At 38.2% G+C, this 20187-nt stretch overlaps 1 long non-coding RNA gene across 1 annotated transcript in view; it reads right to left on the reverse strand.

The window, feature by feature from the left end:
• LOC114678867 (uncharacterized) overlaps window positions 1-17549 on the reverse strand; it is a 60203-nt gene extending 42654 nt beyond the window's left edge. The window contains exons 1-3 of the long non-coding RNA XR_003730474.2: window positions 17258-17549; window positions 17012-17103; window positions 16637-16742 (exon numbers count right to left, since the gene is read on the reverse strand). This is a non-coding gene — a long non-coding RNA (uncharacterized LOC114678867). The remainder of the gene's footprint in view (window positions 1-16636; window positions 16743-17011; window positions 17104-17257) is intronic.
• Between the last annotated feature and the right edge of the window lie 2638 nt (window positions 17550-20187).

Raw genomic sequence — 20187 nt, forward strand, 5'->3', positions numbered from 1 at the left:
TTCTTTTTTTACCACCACATACTGAAGCTGTCACCTTTAATATCTATGTTAAACTTCCAAGTCTTTCTTGGTGATAAAAGAAAACAGTCGGCAACAGTCTAGCTTTAATCTTAGTTCAGGGCTCTAGAAACCCCAAATTCATTGTTGTCATCTATGTAAACATTGTCTTTTCCGAGATGGAGATGGGGGAAGGAAGCATTACACAGATGGAGGACATGTTAGGTCAAAAAAAAAAAAAAAAAGAATGAAAAATAGGATAACCTGATTTTATCCAGATTACTCCTAGCTGATTATCATTGTCCCAGTGTAATTATATAATAAATAGCATTCCTTTAGGTCTCCAAAGTGTCCCATTCTGGACAATAAATTATTTAATCACTGCAGTTAAAGTTCTATTCCAGGTCCAAGGAATTTGCAGTGATTAAGTGAGGTTCTCGTAAATATGGGAAAAAAGTAGGATCTATTTTCAATTAAAATAGAATAAATATTACAAATAACTTTTCTTCTGGTGAGTTTTTAAATTGCTGATTTACTTTTTAAAATCTTATTATAAAAATGTTAAATATGCGTATGTGTAAACAGAATATTATAGTGAACCCGTGTATTTATATGCAGCTTCAATAATTATTAACTTATGGTTAAGCATATTTATTCTATAACACTTCTCATTCTTCCACATTATTTTAATTTATTATACTTTAAGTTTTGGGATACAGGTACAGAATGTGCAGGTTTGTTACACAGGTATACACATGCCATGGTGGTTTGCTGCACCCATCAACCTTCCATCTACATTAGGTATTTCTCCTAATGCTATCCCGCCCACTGCCCGAGAAGCCTCAGTGTGTGATGTTCCCCTCCCTGTGTCCATGTGTTCTCATTGTTCAACTCCCACTTATGAGTAAGAACATGCAGTGTTTGGTTTTCTGTTCCTGTGTTAATTTGCTGAGAATGATGGTTCCCAGCTTAGTCCATGTCCCTGTAAAGGACATGAACTCATCCTTTTATATGGCTGCATAGTATTCCATGGTGTATATACGTCACATTTTCTTTATCCAGTCTATCATTGTTGTGCATTTGGGTTGGTTCCAAGTTCCACATTATTTTTTAAATAAATTTTATTTTTAGGACAGTTGAACGGATAATACAGAGAGCTCTTATAGACGCCACACTGGGTTTCTCCTGTTTTTCATATTTTATATTAGTATGATAGTTTTATTACAATTGATGCCTTTTTAGTAAGTAAAGTCCACAATTTATTGAATACTTTTTAGTTTTACCTAATGCTTTGTTGTTATTGTTGTTCCAGAATCCCACCCAGGGTACCACATTACATGTAGTTGTCCTGTCTCTTTAGGCTCCTCTTGGCTGTGACATTTGCACAGACTTTCTTGGTTGCTGATAATCTTGGCAGTTTTGAGGAGTACTAGACAGGTACTTGGTATAACATCTCTCTACAAATCTCTATGGGATTTGTCTGGTGTGTTTCTCTTGATTAAACTAAGGTTGTGAGCTTAGGTGGAAACATCAAAGGGTAAAGTGTCATCTTTCCCACATCATATTAACAGAATATACTATCAAAATGACTTATCACGGATGATATTGACCTTGATAACTGGCTGAGGTAGTGCTTGTCTCAATTTTTCACTGTAAAGTTACTTTTTTTTTCTCTTTACATACAGTACTCTTTGGAATGAAGCCATTATGCACAGCCTACTCTTTAAGCGGTGGGGAATTATGTTCTACCTCCTTGAAGGCAATGTATCAATATGGACCAACAGATATTTATTTTATATTTTAGGTTCTAATGCAATACTACCTCTTTTGTTGCTCAAATTGTTACAGCTTTGGCCATTGGGAGGTCTTTCAATTTGTTCCTGTGTTCTTTGAGAAATGTCTATCAATTGTTTTTCTTTTCTTCTTTTTTGAGACCAGATCTTGCTCTGCAATCCAGGCTGAAGTGCAGTGATAGGATCACAGCTCACTCCAGCCTCAACCTCTCAGGCTCAAGTGATCCTCACACCTCAGCCTCCTGAATAGCTGGGACCACAAGTGCGTGCCACCATGCCTGGATAATTTACTTGTATTTTTTGTTGCTACAGGGTCTCTCTATGTTACCCAGGCTGGTCTCAAATGCCCGGGCTCAAGCAATCCTCCTGCCTTGGCCTTCCATAGTGGTGGGATTATAGGTGTAAGTCAAGATGCCCAGCCATTTTTTTTAGGCTCTCTCTAATGGAAGATCAAGAAAATGTAAGTGTTTATATTACTCAGTGTACATACGCATATCTATAAAAACTCCAGATGTAACTATTTTTATCTATATTAAGTTAAATATGAGTTCATACTGATGTCTCCAATTCTAATTCATTACTATATGGATTATTATAGACTTTTTCCCCTTACCTGTTATTCTTACTTTACTCCTCCTTCTCTTCTCCTTCTCCTTCCCTCCTCCTCCTCCTCCTCCTCTATAAATAAAATATATATATATATATTTTTTTAAGTTATTATACTTTAAGTTCTGGGATACACGTGCAGAATGTGCAGGTTTGTTACATAAGCATACACTTGCCATGGTGTATACCTATGTATAGATATGTCTCCTCCTCCTCCTCCTCCTCCTCCTCCTCCTCCTCCTCCTTCCCTTCCTCCTCTCCCTCTTCTTCTTCTTCTTTTGTCTATATTGCCCAGGGTAATCTCAAATTCCTGGCCTCAAGTAATCCTCCCACTTTGGCCTCTCAAAGCACTGGGATTGTAGATATTAGTAACCATGCCTGGTGTCTTTTGTTTTGTTATAGTTGAGCTCCAAGAGCTCTTTCTATGTTTTGAATATAAATCCTATATTGAATATATATTTTCTGTTTTCCAAATATTCTCTTTCAAATTTTTTGTGTCTATCTTTTTATTCTTTTAGCAGTGCCTCTCAAAAAACATAATTTTTAATTTTAATGATATCTAACATTAAATTATTTTTCATGAATCATGCTTTTAGTGTGTATCAAAAATATAATGTCAAACCGTAAGTCACCTATATTTTCCTATATTTTATTCAAGAAGTTTACTACTTTATTCAAGAAGTTTGTATTTTACATCTAAGTCCATGGTGCATTTTGAGTTAATTTTTGTGAAAGATATAAGGCTTGTGTCTAGGTTAAGTTTTGTGTGTTGGTTTCAATTGTTCCCACACCTTCGCTGAAAGGACTATTCTTTCTCTATTTAGTGGCCTTTACTCTTTTGTAAAGGATTGGTTTACTATATTTGTGTGACTGTATTTCTATTCTCTTCCATTTATCTAAGTGTCTGATCTTTTACCAGTATCACACTTTGTTGATTACTCTGATATTATAATAAGTTTTGGAATTGGATAGAATTTCTCCAACTTTTTCTTCTTCTTCAATATTATATTGGAATTCTAGGTTCTTGGCCTTTCTATATAAATTTTAGAATGAGTTTTCAATATTGAAAAAATAGCTTTCTGAGATTTTGTTGAAATCTATAGATTTGAGATTTATGTTGAATCTATAGATGAAATTCGGAAGAAGAAACATCTTTACAACACCGAGTTTTCTAATCCATGAACATGGAATATCACTTCATTCAATTAGAGCTCCTTTGATTTTCCACAGGGTTTTGTATTAATAGCTTCTAGCATATAAATTATGTACATATTTTGTTAGATTTATGCCCAAATATTCCATTTTTGGGTGTTATTGCAAATGGCATTGTTATGTTTATTGCTGGAATGTAGAAAAACAATTAACTTTTGTATATTAACCTAGTATCCTGCATCCTTATCAATTCCAGTATATTTTGTTGTTGCCTTTTTGATTAATTGGGATTCTATCATGCTCTTTGTGAACAAAGACTATTATATTCCTTTCTTTTTCTTGTTTTATTGCATTAGCTACCACTTCCATGCTAATATTGAACAGGTGTCATAAGGGGGAAATCCTCATCTTATCTTGATCTTAGATAGAAAGTGTCCAGTTTCTCACCATTAACTATTACACTACCTGTAGTTCTCATGTTATTTATAACTGATACTTTAAAAATATTTGAGAACACCTAAGGTTGTTGCTATTTTTCACTTATGTTATATTCCCCCTTTTGTTGCTACCAATAAGCTGCTTATCATCTTCCAAAGAGCTGAGTTCATTTTAAAGATAGGCTAGGAAAGGAAAGAAAGCAAGGATTGTCTGTTCTGATGAATAGTAAAGGATAAATGAAATCTTAATCAGAAGCAATAAGTTGAAGCTCATAAGCCACTCCTTGGAGCCATATTTTTAAAAAAGGGAAGATATGAACCCCGTCTCTACTAAACATACAAAAATTAGCTGGGTGTGGTGGCACAAGCCTGTAGTCCCAGCTGCTTGGGAGGTTGAGGCAGGAGAATTGCTCGAACCCACGAGGCAGAGGCTGCAGTGAGCCAAGATCGCACCACTGCACTCACTCCAGACTGTCAACAGAGCAAGACTCCATGCCAAAAAAAAAAAAAAAAAAAAAAAGATCTAAGTTTGTAAGTTTTGTTCCTGGGTTGGGTAGTGTCTTTTTAGAAATACCTATTTTTATCTGATCCCCTTGGAGTTTGAAGAATTTGAACAGCACATAGAAAATTGGAAAGATGAGAAAAGGAAATTTCAACTCTCATAACCTGAAGAATTTGTTTCTTATATTCCAAATTGGAATTCTGAATGAATTCTATTACAGCAACATATCTATATCTGGTAGCTATTTTCTCTAGAATTCTTGGTAGGATACCATGTTGTACTTCACATATTATGCATTCATTTATTAAACATCCATTGAGTGTGGTCTCCATGGCATTGAAAACCTACCCAGTATATATCCCTATGCATGAACATACTCTGAATTCAAAACAGCTGATTTCCACATGCAGCATTAGATTCCAACTATTTGAACTAGTTGAGTCCCATTAGCAGAGTTTTCCTTTTGCAGGGACAAGGCAAAATCATTACATAAAAGGTAATTTTTAGTCCTCATGAGAGTAATATCTCTGGGCTCATCTTCCCACTTTTCTTTCAGTCCAGTTTATTCTGATCTAATATCTCCAATTGTCATCCTGGATTTTATTATCTTGTGTGAGAGAGATGCAAAACTATAATAAATTATAACAAGTATACATCCTCTCTGATTGATTTACATAAGAAAAGGTTCCTTCTGGAAGAGAAAAGGTGTTAGAAAGATACAAGAGAAGGAAAAAGCAAAAGGAAAGAGTTTGGACCAGAAAGAAATTAGACAGATAGGCAATTAGATTAAACATGTATAGTAAAAGAACAGTCATGGTGAGTGAAACTGAGTAGAGAGAAGAGCAAAGATAAATTTTGCTGTGTATTAGGCAACATAACCTCTTCATTGTGACACTTTGAGCATATTTAATAAACATTTACATTCATTTTTCTTTTTCAATATTGAAATAGTGCTTCCTTCTCTATGACCTCACTCAGATTACTTGGTTACACTATTTCCTTCTTTCTTCCTAACCACTTGCATAATAACACTACTTGGCTGCTTGTGAGGCCTGATTCTAGTTTTGCGCCTAGAATCCATGGCTCAATTTTCCCTTGATTCCAGCCCAGCCTGCCTGCTGGAGCAAGCCTATGCTAACAGATACCCCACCCCATATCCCACGCTCTGTATTCCCTCTTGCCCAAGACTCTCTGACAGTCAATTGTGTCAGGAAACTCATAACAAGTGATTACATTAAGAAAATCAAATTTTATATGGCAAACTAGTTATAAAGCTTCCAGGAGGATGATAAAACAAAGAAGGAACAAATTAACAAAAGCAGGAAGCGACTAGCATTACTAAGATGGCAAAGACACGGGGAGAAAATGTTATACAAACTGATAAGCCAGGGCCATGCAGTGAGAAATCAGAGTCAATTTGGGGGAGCTGGGACTACGGAGAAGGAGACACAGCCACTGCTAAAGAACTGCCTGAAACCGAAAAGGTAGAGAGAATACTCTGGCTTCTCTCTTCCTTCTACCTCCCAATTTCCCTCCAGTGCTTCCCATTGATGAAGCTTAGCCAGAAGCCAATGGACAAAGAAGCTAAGAAATGTGATTTTTGAATTTGTAGGGCCAATCAGCTCCCTATAATTCATAGCAAAGCAAGGGGAGACTAGAGAAATGAGCTGAAAGCAAACAGAAAAATTACATACAAAAGACAGTGATTCTCTGAGGCCCTAGGTCACAGGTTCTCACCACTGATCTCAATTCTGAGATCTATTACTATTACAGATACCACCTGCCCATTGTATATTCATTCATAGTTGCTGCATTGTATCCCAGTTAATGAGGATGTGTCTAGAGTTTTGTGTTTAAGGATCTTTAATGTTATGCTATGACCACTTACAGCTTTAGATGCTTTATGAATCGATGCTAAAACTGCAGATGGTTCTCTGGATTTGGGTCCATCATAGAGAGCACTACCACTGCTGCCCCCCTACCCCTCACCACAAGAGCAATTTCTGGAGAAATGTATGTGCCTCTTCTTGGTTTCATGCTTTGCACAGAAGCCATATAACTGCTCCATAACCCTCCTTTCTCCAGGTTGTTTGTTGAAGATACCTTACCTCCAAGCAGTACTAAGCAACATCTTTCACAGGTTCACCCTGGGAAGATGCCTGCTGATGAGATGGGTGGATGCTGGCAGGATCAGAATCAATGACCTGTTGCCCTGTAGAACGTTGGCCCTAATTCCAGGACATAAAGGAGAAATGACTCAATTGTGTAGGCCCAGATTCAGGAAGGCTTCAGGGAAGTCCTGTATGCACAGCTGTCTGGGTAGCGTGAGCCTTCCAGAACTTCTGAATTGGAAGACCTCCCCATGAGCATCAGAAGCACCTGAGAAATAACTTTTCTTTTCTCCTTGATGCTCTGCCATTAAAACTCAGACCACTACTATAGAAACAGAATAAAGCCCTGTTATTCTCTGCCCAGACTAACCATTTGCTGATGGCCAGGAAGAGAATAATATACTAGTTTGGGAACCTGTGCCAAGGTGGCCATTGTCCCCATGTGCGCTGAAGCTGCGGTGGTGGCAGAACCCAGTTGAGAACACTGCTGAATCTTACCCTACAGTAAACTGTAAACCATAAAATGAAACCATCCTCCAAATTATAAGATGAAAACAGTGCAGAACTGCCTTCAACGTCTTCTTTCAAATCCTAACTGGCTCTAGGACACTACTCCCTTTATTATTATATTCCTCACCCAGATATGACTTTCACCAGAATCACCAAGCCAATCAATTTCTTTCTTGGAACTAATTTTGGAGTTTTCAAGGTCTTCAAAAATTACAACATTTGTCTACTATCCACTGTCCTCCTACTCCACCCTATCATTAATAGGTAAATTAGATTATATAATTTACCTATACTCAGCAACTTCAAGAGATTTGGGTTTACATAATTTTTACTCATCAGATCACTAATCCTTTTAACTCTCCATCACAGAATTGACTTAAAATCTTTTGCTGATTCTCCACTCACAGCACCCCCATTGAAAATAGCTCTGCTTTCTGGTCCAGTTCTTGTCCACATTCCACTTGGAAACAATTCTCCAACAACTGACCATCTGAGTAAATGTCAGTTACTGCCTAGAGGGATCATCAGGGCAGTCTCTGGTGGGCCAAAAACTGGCACAGTTCTGTGAATTTCTGACAAAGAAATCCTTTTGAGCATGCTGCCCGTGACAGATGCACTTGTGCCTCTGCTGTGAATCAAGAGGCTGCATCTGGTTTCCATTGGGTTATAAAAATCGCCAATTCCCTCACTCCACCATCTTCTACCACTTAGTGCCCCAAGACCTGATCATCACATTCTCCTGCCCCCAGGTTGTTTAAATAATTTCACTTACTTCAATGTTACCTCCCACCCAAAATAGCAGGCAGGAAAAGGGTCTTATTCCTGCACCTCAGTGTCTCAGGAATATGACTGACTTTCTGTTCTTGCCTTCATTCTAAATGCACTTGCTCTATTTAGATGATTCTTATTCTACCATCTTGCTATTTTCTTTGTTCTCTTTTCTCTGTTCGGATATTTACTGTGATATGAGTAAGTATGGTCTAATTGAATCTCAGTTCTGGCTTTACTCATGGATTTTATCTTTGACATCACATTCTGGCAATCACAAAACGGTTTTGACCCAATGCTGTGGCCAGCCCAGACTCCCAGAAACAATGGGGTCAGGGGCCAGGGCCCTAGGCCCTGCTTGCATAGGAATTAGGTTAAGACTTAAGTAAGTAAAGACTGTATTTGCTTGTATTTGCAAAATGGTTTATGCTATGAATAACACTGGCTATATCTTTCATTTAAGTTTTTAAATGGATATGAAGACATAAATGATTTTCTCATCCACAGTTTCTAAACACACACACACACACACACACACACACACACACACACAAACAGTGTTTCTCCAGTACTTTCCTTCTTCTACCCATCACCTCAGGATGTTAATTGAATAGGTATTGAACTTGATCTTCCTTACGGGGTACTAAGAAAGACCTCAGATAAAGTTTTGTGTATGGGACCATACAGTAACCTGAAAGAATTGTTCTTTTTAAATATGAATAATTTTCTTTTCCATCACCTATAGGGCAACTATTTCTATAAATTCCACTCTTGAATGTCGCCTTCGAATGCAAAGGAAAACAGTTTCTTGTGAATTAAACACTTTCTTCGTATAATTAGAGTTGAACCACCATAAATATACTTCATCATCCATGATACAATAAACTAAAACTTCAGAAAACTGTAAAATATGCCAAGTTTTGAGGCCTGTTTTTTTGTATCTTTTTTTTAGAGCATAAGTACTCTCATATTATTTGTATATCTTGCCTTCCAACCAAACACACCATGACAGAAAACCATGAAACCACAAAGGAAGACAAGAGAGGAAGAAAGCAACAAAGTATCTTCAAGAAAACAGTTAACAAAATGGCAGTGGTAAGTCCTCACCTATCAATAATAACCTTGAAGGAAAATAGATTAAAATTTTAAATAAAAATAGAATGAACGAATAGATAAAAAATAAGACCCAACAATATATCACCCACAAGAGACCCACTTCACTTTTAAAGACACACATAGACTGAAAGTGAAGGAATGGAAAAAGATATCCCACACAATTGAAACCAAAAGAGAGCAGGGGTAGTGATACTTCTATCAGACAAAGCAGATTTTAATTCAAAATTTGTGAAAAGAGACAAAGAAGGACATTATGTAATGACAAAGGGATCAATTCCTCAAGAGGATATAACAATTGTAAAGACTTATGCATCCTACAGTGGAGCACCTAAATATGTGAAGCAAATAGTAAAGAATCTAAAGGAAGAAATAGCTTGCAGTTCAATAATATTAGAGGACTTTAATACATCACTTTCAGCAATGGAATGAACATCCAGACAGAAAATTAAGAAGAAAACATTAGACTTGAACAACCCTTTAGATCAAATGGACCTAACAGACCTATACAGAATATTCCATCCAACAGAATACACACTCTTCTCAAGAACATAGAAAACAGTCTCCAAGATAGATCTTATGTTAGGTAACAAGACAAATATTAACAAATTTGAAAAGATCAAATTATATCAAGCATCTTTTCCAGTCACAATCAACAACAACAGATATTTCGGTAAATTTGCACATACATAGAAGTTAAACAACATGCCCCAGAACAACCAGTTAAAAGTGAAGTTTAAAATATCACAAGACAACATGGAAACATAAAATGCCAAAACTTATGAGATGCAGCAAAAACAGTTCTAAAAGAAAGTTTTATACCAATAAACACCTACATCAAAAAAGAAGATCACACTTGTAATTCCAGTTACTCAGGAAGCTGAGAGAGAGAATCACTTGAGCCCAGGAGTCTAGACTGCATGAGCTATGATCATGCCACTGCACTTCAGCCTGAGTGACAGAGTGAGATTTCATCTCTTAAAAAAACTTAACAAATAAATAACATTTTGTCTTAAGAAAATAGACAAAGAAGACTACACTAAGCTCAATGTAAGCAGAAGAAAACAAATAATAAAGATCAAAGCAGAAATAAATGAAATAGAGACTAGGAAAACAATGCAAAAGATTAACAAAACAAAGAGTTTTTTTTTCAAAAAGATAAAATTGACAAATCTTTATCTAGAAAAACCAAAAGAGGCTCAAATAAATAAAACAAGATATTAGAGAGGTGATATTACAACTCACATCAAATAAAAATATCATGAGACTTATAAGCAATTATATGTCAAAAAATTGGATAACCTACAAGAAATGAATTCCTAGACATATACAACCTACCAAGACTGAATCTCACACACACACACAAATAAAAAAAATAAAAAAACACAGAAAATCTGAACAGACCAAAAAATGTAAAAGAGGCATTAAAAATAAAGAGGCTTTGGAATAATGAGTAAAGAGATTGAATCAGTAATAAAAAGTCTTCAGCTGGGTGCAGTGTCTCACGCCTGTAATCCCAGAACTCTGGGAGGCCAAGGCAAGCAGATCAAATTGAGCCAAGAGTTCCAAACCAACCTGGCCAATGTGGTGAAACCCTGTTTCTACTAAAAATAGAAAAAAAAATAAAATTTTTTCTACTAAAATTTTTACTACTAAAAATACAAAATACAAAAAAATTAGCCACGCATGATGGCACACGTCTGTAATCTCAGCTACTCAGGAGGCTGAGGCATGAGAATTGCTTGAGCCTAGGAGGAAGAAGTTACAGTGAGCTGAGATTGCTGCACTACGCTCCAGCCTGGGGGACAGAGCAAGACTCTGTCTGACAAAAAAAAGTCTGACAAAAAAAATAAAAAGTCTTCCATCAAAGAAAATTCCAGGACCCAATAGCATGATCGTTAGATTCTACTAAGCATTTAAAGTACAACTGTTACCTGGGATAATGCTATGTGACATAGCTGAATTTCTACCCTGCTCTAACTCTGCTTATCTTTAAGAAACAAGACACCTATGATAAAAATTCTTGTTGTAGTCAGACTGGTTAGAACCAGAGCTCTTTGTTTTGAGACTGTTTAGAACCAAGATAGCCAATTAAATTACTTGAAAAAGACCTCAGGCTTTATTATAATCTCATTTCTACACTAAATGACACTACCATCAGTGCCATGACAGTTGACAACTGCTGTGGCAATGACCAAAAGAAGCCATAAAAGGAAGAAAAAGGGAGGAAGCACTCCATTTCCAAAATGTTCACCACCCATTTCCAAAAAAGACATGAATATCCTTTCCCTCTCTTTTAATGTCCACCCCATGCATTAGAGATACCCCATATTTTAACCCACTCACCCTTTGCTAGTCAAGAAGTTTACTCATGAGCTATGCTCCCACTTCTCAATTCCATGGCCATTAAAGAAAGTCTGCACTGCTTGAAACTCACTTTCAGTTTCCTATATTTGGTTTCATGACAGTGAACAGGGAAAGATTCCATCTTATAGGGGACCAGCTTTGTCAGTAACAGAACTGGTTAACCAGTGTGTGGCCCTGGACTAAATGGTCCACCTCCCTATATGGGAAGCTCCTTATCTCCCTGGAGACCCAGCAACTGGCACCTGATAGCATCAGCTGACAAAGAATTCTTACCTATACAGAATATTCCATCTGACATAATACACATTCTTCTCAAGAACACACAAAACATTCTCCAGGATTGATCAATGTTAGCTAACAAGACAAATGTTAGCAAATTTGAAAAGATCAAATTATATCAAGCATTTTTTCCAGTCACAATTAATAACAACAGAAATTTTGGTAAATTTGCAAATACACAGAAGTTAAACAATATGTCCCAGAACAACCAATTAAAAGGGAAATTTAAAAGAGTATGAGACAAACAAAATGGAAACACAACTTATCATAACTTACGGGAAGCAGCAAAAACAGTTCTAAAAAATGTTTATACCAATAAACACCTACATCAAATAATGTATGTTTGTCCTGACTCTAGGTGCCAGGGATCAGCTTTGAGGAATGTAATATATTATTGTTGTGATGGAGTAAGCAGGCAGGCAAAGGGTTATAGAACTGTACTGGGAAGGACCCACTGAGCAATGTATGGTGGGACATTTTCCCAGGATTCTGGTTCTGCGTGAGGACTCCTGGCACCACATCATTGTCCCATCCTCAGTAAATGGCTCCTTACATCCCGATACTCCCTTAAGTGTCTTGGCAAAGGTGAGAAAGGAACTGAAGGATGGCTACGCCCCAAGTAGAGGGCCTACAAAAGGCTCTTGAAAAGATGAGAGAAGAACTGAAGGGCTGACAGTCTAGACTGCAGGATCAGGAAACAGCCTATAGGTAAATTTGTGTGTGTGTGTGTGTGTGTGTGTGTGTGTGTGTGTGTGTGTATCCTTCTCTGTTCCTCTCTGTTTACTCCTGTTAGTGTTTGTTCTCTTACATCTGTAAAAACCTCCAACATACAATTTTTCTTGCACTGGAGAAGCTTGGGTTTCACCCTTCTTGGAAAATACCTCTTCCTACTCTTTGACAAAGCCAAAAGGACAAGGTGGCCTTGGCTACTCTCCTGAAAGAAGAGATGTCAAGGATGCCTAGCTGGCCTTCAAGAAGATATCAGGGATACCTGCATGCAGTGATAAATAGTAGTTTTGTGCACAGTAAGACATATTTAGAGCTCAAATGGTGAGTCTGCACTTATTAAGCAGTTTTCTAAAGCTATTTTCCTCTCTTTTCTTTGCCTGCTGTGAATCCCCTGTGATCCAGTTGCTGGTGCTGAGATAAGACTTATTATTTATGGTCTGATTGAAATGGAGACATTGGAAACCCATTTGGAACTGAAGAAAAACTGTAAAAGAGGATTACAAAAAAAAAAAAAAAAAATCTGCCGTAAAAACTGCTTTACCCAAATTTTGGTCGACAGCCTTCCTTGAATACCTATTGGGGCAAATGAAATTTAGTCATGTGAACGGGTTCCAATTTTGTCAAAAAAAAAAAATTAAATCTGCCATTTTGTCACTTATGAAATGGTGAGTTTGTATTGTATCTCACGGCCAGAATTCTGAGGTAAAAGCTCTTGGATCTTTGTGTGTATGCAGAGATGTGTTACCTTATGCAGGAAGTCTAGCATACCACCAAAGTGGCTTGTAAGTAAATAAGTACTACTCATGAATTAAGTAAGTCCAAATGTTCTTCAAGTTCACATGAATTTAGTAATCTTTGATGAATAAAAATGGTTTTAAAACTAATAAAATAAAAATTTTAAACATGTCTTCAATATTGTCAGGATACATTTTTGTTCAGATTTGCTAATTATTTTTTATTTAAAACTCAGTGAAGGGAAACATAGTCTCTTACCCACAGGGAAGAAAGAGAGGTGGTGGGGTTTTGGAAGAGAGGTAGACTTGACAGTTTCACATTCGTTCACACTCACCTTCCAGGATCCTAGGCGAGGCCCCAGTTGAAATGGGCAAGGTTCCCTCGCCCCCATCTCAGGGAGTGTGATGGGGGTGTGGCTTGCTTCTCCAGTGCCCACTGCTGGAACCTCCAGGGGAGCATACAGACAGGCAGGCTGTGGGGCAACAACTCCATGGCAGTGTCTAGGGGTTAATGTTTACAGCTGAAGCCCCAGTGGGCATGCGTTACAGGGACCTCTTTTAGTTTGCCTTCTATAGGCAGCTTGTGTTAACCAGCTCCATTAGACCCCCTTCCTTATCACAAGGACAGAAGGAGTTCTGTATCCCAGGGTTTCTTGCTTTGGTGTACCAGAGGAATCAGATCACACATGGGCTTGGAGAATGAATGCAAGGTTTTATTGAGTAGAAGTAGCTCTCAGCAGATGGAGGAGTCAGAGGGGAGATGGTTTTCCCCTGGGGTTGGACAGACTCTTCTCTGACTGCCCCAGCTAAATTCTGCCTTGTCCCCCTGGTGGATGACCTGTGATGTGCTAGCGTGCCTGCCTGCTTCTGTCGGTGTACTTTTCTGCTGGCGTGCTCCCTACCCGTCCTCTAGGGTCCAGCCGCTTTTGTCTTCTTCTGCTGATGTGTTCCTCTTGACATCTGGCCCCCTGTGTGTCTGCCCGCTAAGGTCTTGCCCACGTAGGATAGGGGTCAGGATGGTCTTGAAAAATGCAACATTTGGGCATGAAAGCAGGAGTGCCTGTCCTCATCTAGTTCCGTGGGGGTGGAGCCCTTGCCAGGGACTTACCTAGGCTACCCAGTACTGCCCTACTCCCCTCCTATATCACTGTGTGGACCCAGGCATTCAAAAACTCCCCCACAATATTTGGAGAAGCCTTAGCTAGGGACCCAGAGCACCTGATTCTTCTGAATGGATGGCATAATGTGACCAAGCATTCTGAAAACTTAAAACCCTACTCACAAGGCCCCCACCGTTAGCCCTAACCAACTTAAACAAACCTTTCCGTCTTTATGTTTCATAAGAGGAAGCAATTGCTCTAGTAATACTAACTTGAAGGTTGGGCCCACTGACCTGGATAAACGATCTACTTTTCCAAGCAACTGGAATTACTTGCTAAATGCTGGCCCCCTTGCCTTGGGTCAGTGGCAGTCACAGCCCTCCTTTTAAAAGAAACAGAAAAGTTAACCTTTGGCCAACCCCTAACCATCTGGACTCCCCACCATACCCAGACCCTCATGAATGAAAGGGGGTCAGAATGGCTGTCCTCAGGCAGTGCTCTCCAGTTACAGACAACCATCACATAACTTTGAAGGTATGTAATATCTTGAACACAGCCACACTCCTTCCACTTGAAGATGGTGATTTATCTCACAACTGCTTAGAAGTGATGGAGTAAGTTTACTTCAGTAGGCTGAACCTTAAACGTGAATCTATTAAGAATGCAGAATCTCAGCGGTTCACCAATGGGAATGGCTGTATGCAAGAGGACCAGGGGAGGGCAGGGTATGCTATGGTCTCACTGATACCGTAGAAGCGGGCACTCTCCTACCTGGATGCTTTTAGCCTGCACTGTCAAGCCTGCACTGCTTGACCCTCACTTTCAGTTTCATTGTATTGGCTTTGTGATACTGAACAGAGAAAGGCCCCATCATTTGGGGGACAGAAGGCAGAGCTTGTTGCTCTAATTGGGGCATAAAATTGAGTGAAGGGAATGAGTATGCTGATTCCAGGTACTAATAGTCCATCTTTCACACACATGGCACTAGTTAGAGGAAAAGGGGCATGTTAACCTCTGATAATAAACAGGTCAAAAATGGTACCATCATTTTAAGGTTATTAGAGACTGTAAGAAAACTCGCCCAGCTGGCAGTAGTTCATTGCTGCAGCCACCAGAAGGGGGATGTTAAGGTAATTAAAGAAACTAATAAAGCCAACCTAGTGTCAAAACAGGTGACTTTAGGGAAGGTCACTTTCAAAATGCCATTTTCACCTTCTTTCCTGGGTCCTGCTCTTTTACCCTCTTTGACTCTCAAAAGGAATGGAAAAAAGCCTCCAAATGGGGTTATACCAAAAGTATTGATCAGTCAGGATGGCTAATTAGCCCTCATGGACAATTTCTTTCCCAAAAAGCAGCTGACTTGCAGACTGTTAAAACAGAAACCATTCCAACACTCACTGGTCAAGAGGCCCGTCAACTGACTTTGTAAAAGTATAACTGCCCCAACCCTCAGCGAACTAATCAGAGAGGTGGGTGAGACTAATCCATCTGCTATGTTAATAACCCTAATATCCACCTTATGCAGTGGGTGGGGAGAAGGGAAAGGAGACTACACAGCTGGTCTAGTACCAAGGTAGACACCCAGGGAAGGACTGGTAAATCAGTTTCACAGTTATGCCCAGAGGCTCTAAAAGCTTATATACCTCCTGGTTCTTACGGACACCTTTTCAGGATGGGTAGAAGCCTTTGCCACCCACACTGAAATTGCCCATGAGGTGGCAAAGGTCCCCAGATTCAAGCTGCCTTGGTCAATCCAAAGTGATAATGGACCTGCATTTATAGCTTTCATTACTACGGCTGCTTCTTGGGGCTTAGAAATAAAATGATCCCTACATACCATCTGGAGACCACAGTCTCAGGCAAAATAGAGCACACCAACCAGGCCCTTAAAAGGACTTTAGCCAAAGTAAGCCAGAAAACCCATCTCCCATGGATTTCATTACTCCCCACAGCCTTGTTAAAAATAAGAAGAACTCTAAAAGAAAAAATCAAACTGAGCCCTTATGAGCTAATATATGGCCAACTGGTCCAGGTCTGGTAAGGTAACCAGGAGGTCCTCAGAAACATGAAAAAAATAAAATATGCCACCAAGGTTAGAAAAACAATAAAGGCCTTTCAGGAGTATAGAATTCAAGGATTACCTTCATCATCTCATTTGGCCTTTCATCTTTTACAACCAAGGACTGAGTTTTGTTAAAAACCTAAAAGTGGGAGGACTACAAGATTATTTAGAACCTACATAGACAAGACCATATCTGGTAATTTTCACAACTAACTCTACCTTAGAGTTACAGGGAGTGACACTTGGGTCCACCATACCCAGATAAAGGCAGCCATGAAACCTAAGGAAGAAAGTGCCACTTACTGAGCTGAAGCATTCTCAGATCTAAGGTTCCTTTACAAAAGGATGGACAAGAAACCTCAAACAGATAAGTTACCTTGGGCCTGCATATACTTTTCTGCCAGGACTTAATCTACTTGTCTTGCTTACAGGTATTCTAAGCTTTGCTCTTGGAGTCACCTTGTTTCATTCAGAGCCTACCCCTATTTGGAAAATATATGACATCAAGGAGAGTGCAGTTAGACAAGACAAGTCAAAATATTTAATTGTTTTCCATTCCCCTCTTGCTCAAGGAGTAAAACGGCAATTTGGCTTATTCTGGCTGGCATCAGGATAGTGGGCAGTCTCCTTGCTTCATAGAGAAGATTTGCCTGCAATGAAGTTACCTTTCACAACTTCAAAACAGTTATAGAAACTTTAGCCTATAAGACTGGTGATGGCCTTATCTGCCTCACAGTCTCCTCAGACTTACTAGCCATTATCATGCATCATAACTGTCTGCTCTTGATGACCTCTTGGCAGAACAAGATAGGGTGTGTATAGTCACCAACACTTCCTGTTGTGCTTGGGTAAATAATTTCAGATAAATAAAAAAATACATTAAAGTCATCTACAACCAGACCAAGTGGTTGCACCAATTTAACCAAAAGGGCATGGGCCCTCAGGGAATATGGAAAAATTATAAAACAGGCCATCCCTAATCTTGCATGGTTCTTACCCTTCCTGGGCACTTTAGCTGACATCCTACTTCTTTGATTTTTGGGCCCTGTTTCTTAAACTGCCTTGTTTCTTTTGTGTCTAAGCAAGTTAAGGCCATATAGCAATATGAATGGCTAGGCTTATACCCAGGAGATAACTAGACCTACCTAAGACTAGCTAAGAAAAATTTCACTCCTCCAATGGGTCCCATATCAACACCCGGATTCAGCTTAAAGAAGTTATAGAAGATGGACCTTCGTCCCCTCACACCCCTCAAGAATGAGGAGTACCTATAGAGAAAAGGAAGAATTTGCTACACAATTTAATGGTAACATGACATAGCTGAATTTCTACCCAGTCTTAATTCTGCTTATCTTTAAGGAACAGGACACCTGTAATAAAAAGTTCCCTTTGTAACCCTTACGAGCTGAGACTGGTAAGAACCAAGATAGCCAATCAAATCACTTCAAAAAGACCTCAGACTCCATTATGATCAGATTTCCATGCTAAATGGCACCATGACTGCTAACAATCACCATGACTGCTGACAATCACCATGACAGTGACAAAAAGAAGCCATGAAAGGACAAAAGGAAAGGCAGCACTCAGGTTCTGGGACATTTCCCTCCCATTACCAGAAAAGATATGAATATTCCTCTTCTCACTTTTAAGGCAAATCCCTTCATTAGAGAAATCCTATATTTTAACCCTTTCACCCCTCACTAGTTGAGAAGCTGATTTGTGAGCCATGCTTTTACTTCTCAATCCCATGGCCATTGAATAAAGCCTGCACTGATGGACGCTTTCAGTTTTGTGTGTTGGCTTTGTGATACTGAACAGGGAAGGACCCCATCTTTTGGGGGACCAGCTTTGTCAGTAATAGACTTAATACCAATTCTCTACAGACTTTTCAAGACATTAAAGAGAAGGGAACAATCCTAAACTCTGTTTACAAGGCCAATGTTTTTCTGATATCAAAGCCAGACAAGGACATCACATAAAAAGAAAACTATGGGCTAATACCATTAATGAACATGATGCAAAAATCCACAACTAAATACTAGCAAACTGAATTCAGCAACACATTAAAAGGATCATTCACCATAATCAGGAGAGATTTGTCCCTGAGATACAAGGTTGATTCAACATTCACAAACTGATAAATATGATACACTACATCAGCAGAATAAAGGACAAAAATCATATGGACAAAAATCAACTCAAAATGTATTAAAGACTTTAAACATAAGACTTGAAACTATGAAACTACTAGAGGAAAACACAGGAGAAAAACTACATTACATTGATTTGGGCAATGATTTTTTTTTTAGATTTGATGCTAAAAGCATAGGTAACAAAAGCAAAAGTATACAAATGGAGTTACATCAAAATTTAAAAGTGTCTGCACAATAAAGGAAAGAATGAACAGAGTAAAGAGAACCTACAGTTTGGGAGAAAATATTTACAAGCCACACATCTGATAAGAGATCTATATCCAAAATATAAAAGGAACTCAAACAAGTCTATAGAAAAAAAGAAAAACAAATACTCTTATTAAGAAATGAGCAAAGGACCTGAATAGACATTTCTCAAAAAAGACATACGAATGGCTACTAGATATATGAGAAAATGCTCAACATTACTAAACATAAGAAGATGCAAATTAAAACTACTTCACATCTGTTAGGATGTCTATTATCAGAAGATAAATGATAACAAGTGTTGGCAAGGATGTAGAGACAAAAGAACCCTTATACACTGTTAGAATGAAAATCAGCACAACCATTATGAAAAACAGTTTGGAGATTCCTTAAAAAACTAAAAATAGAATTATCATATGACCTAGCAATCCCACTACCGGGTATTTACCCAAAGATTTGAAATCAGAATGTCAAAGATATGTCTGCATTTCCATGTTCACTGCAGCACTATTCACAATAGTCAAGACATGGAATCAACCTAAGTGTCCATTAAGGGAGGAAAGGACAAAGAAAATGTGGTATATGTACACTGTGGAATTCTAGTCAGCCTTAAAAAAGAAAGAAATTCTGTCAATTGTGACAATGTGGATGAAACTAGAGAACATTAGGTTAAATGACATAGCCAAACACAGAAAGCAAAATATCATGTGTTCTCACTTATATGTGAAATCTAAACCTATTTAACTCATAGAAGCCGAGAGTAGAAAGCTGATTATCAGGGGCTGGGGGCAGGGTGGAGAACGGGGAGATCGTAATTGACGGGTACAAGCCTCTTAGATAGGAGAAATAAGTTTGATTTGTTTCTTTTTTTGTTTTTGTTTTGTTTTGTTTTGTTTTTGTTTTTTGGAGATCCATTGCACAGCATGGTAAACATAGCTTATAATTGACTGCTGTACATTTCAGTATTGCTAAGATAGTAAATTTCAAATGCTGTCACAAAATATGGTAATACTTGAGGTGATAAATGTTAGCTAGCAGGATTTATGAATTCTACATTGTATTCCAAAATCATAACATACTTTTTACCCCATAAGTATTTTTAAGCATTATAGGTATATCTATATATACACACCTATAATTTATCAATATAATAAAAATAAAATACCCAAAACTACAAAATCATATTCAGGTCCCCCAGATTAGACCAGTTCAACTTAAATCTTAAAATACAAACAAATAAACAAACACAAATTCTCCATTTTTAAAAAATAACTCTCTTTTAAAAATATCTCATTTTGTCACAGTTTTACAGCAGTAATAGTATGATGCATATAAGCTTGAGTATCCCTTATCAGCTTTCCCAGGAGAAGGATGGCAGAATTAAATTTCCATGCAACACACTAACAAATAACAGGCACAACTTAGAATCAAAGATAAAAATTCAAATGGACTAGTTTCTGGGATGAGATACCACCTAGAAAATGTGGCAAACATTAATGTTTCCAGGCAGTGTCACTCTGCCTTGTGA

Source organism: Macaca mulatta, chromosome 6 (genome assembly GCF_049350105.2).
Source record: "Macaca mulatta isolate MMU2019108-1 chromosome 6, T2T-MMU8v2.0, whole genome shotgun sequence".
NCBI classification, from domain to species: Eukaryota; Metazoa; Chordata; class Mammalia; order Primates; family Cercopithecidae; genus Macaca; species Macaca mulatta.